This window comes from Orycteropus afer, unplaced genomic scaffold (assembly GCF_000298275.1).
Source record: "Orycteropus afer afer isolate SDZICR_OR568_19922 unplaced genomic scaffold, OryAfe1.0 scaffold00475, whole genome shotgun sequence".
Classification (NCBI taxonomy): domain Eukaryota; kingdom Metazoa; phylum Chordata; class Mammalia; order Tubulidentata; family Orycteropodidae; genus Orycteropus; species Orycteropus afer.
The window spans coordinates 1,420,378-1,421,530 of NW_006922062.1; positions in this window are offsets into that span (position 1 = coordinate 1,420,378).

The window sequence follows — 1,153 nt, forward strand, 5'->3', positions numbered from 1 at the left end:
TCAGGAAAATTTTAATTGTGTGTGATAATAATGCTATTTATTGATAATTTCCACATTCTGTTGGATTGTCCATATTTGAGGTGGGCCTAAATATGGATCTCTTCAAGTCAGTTGTCCAGATAGATGTCTTTCCCATTTCTTGGCATAAACACATGAGCGCCTCCAGCTTTGCATTCATTTATTGAAACATCTCAATGGGTTTTCCATCAATTCCCATTTTCACCAATTCCTTCAATGCAGCTTTGACTTCCTCCTTCAGTACCATTGATTCTTTTTCATATGCTACCACCTGAAATAGTTGAACATTGACCAATTCTTTTTTGTACAATTACTCTGGGTATTCCTTCAATCTCCTTTGATGCTTCATGGATCATTCAATATTTTGCCCATGGAATCCTTCAATATTACAGCTCAAGGCTGGAATATTTTCTTCACTTATTTCAGCTTGAGATGTGCCAAATGTGCTGTTCCCTTTTGGTTTTCTAACTCCACATATTTGCACAGCTCATTATAATGTTTTACTTTCTCTTCTCAAGCCACCCATTGAAATCTTTTGTTCAACTCTTTTGTTTCATCATTTCTTCCATTTGCTTTAGATACTCTATGTTTGAAACCAAGTTTCAGACTCCCTTCTGACATCCATTTTGGTCTTTTCTTCCTTTCCTGTATTTCTAATGACCTTTTACTTTTTTCATATATGATGTTCTTGATGTCTTCTCACAACTCATCTGGCCTTTGGTCATTGGTGTTCAGATGGTCTCTAAATTCAGGTGGGATATAATCAAGGTCAAATTTCGGCTCTTGTGAACTTGTTTTAAATTCTTTCAGCTTCAACTTGAACTTACAAGTGAACAATGGATGGTCTGATCCACAGTCAGGCCCTGGCTTTGTTTTGTTTTTTGTTTGTTTGTTTGTTTGTTTTGAAGATATTGAGCTTCTCCATTGTCTATTTGCATAGATGTAGTTGATCTGACTCCAGTATATTACTTCTGGTGAGGTCCACAGGTATAGCCACCATATATGTTGTTGAAAAAAGGTATTTGCAATGAATAAGTTATCGGTCTTGCAAAATTCTATCATGTGATCTTCAGCATCATTTATCACCAAGGTCATACTTTCCAAGTACCAATGCTGCTTCTTTGCTTCCAACTTT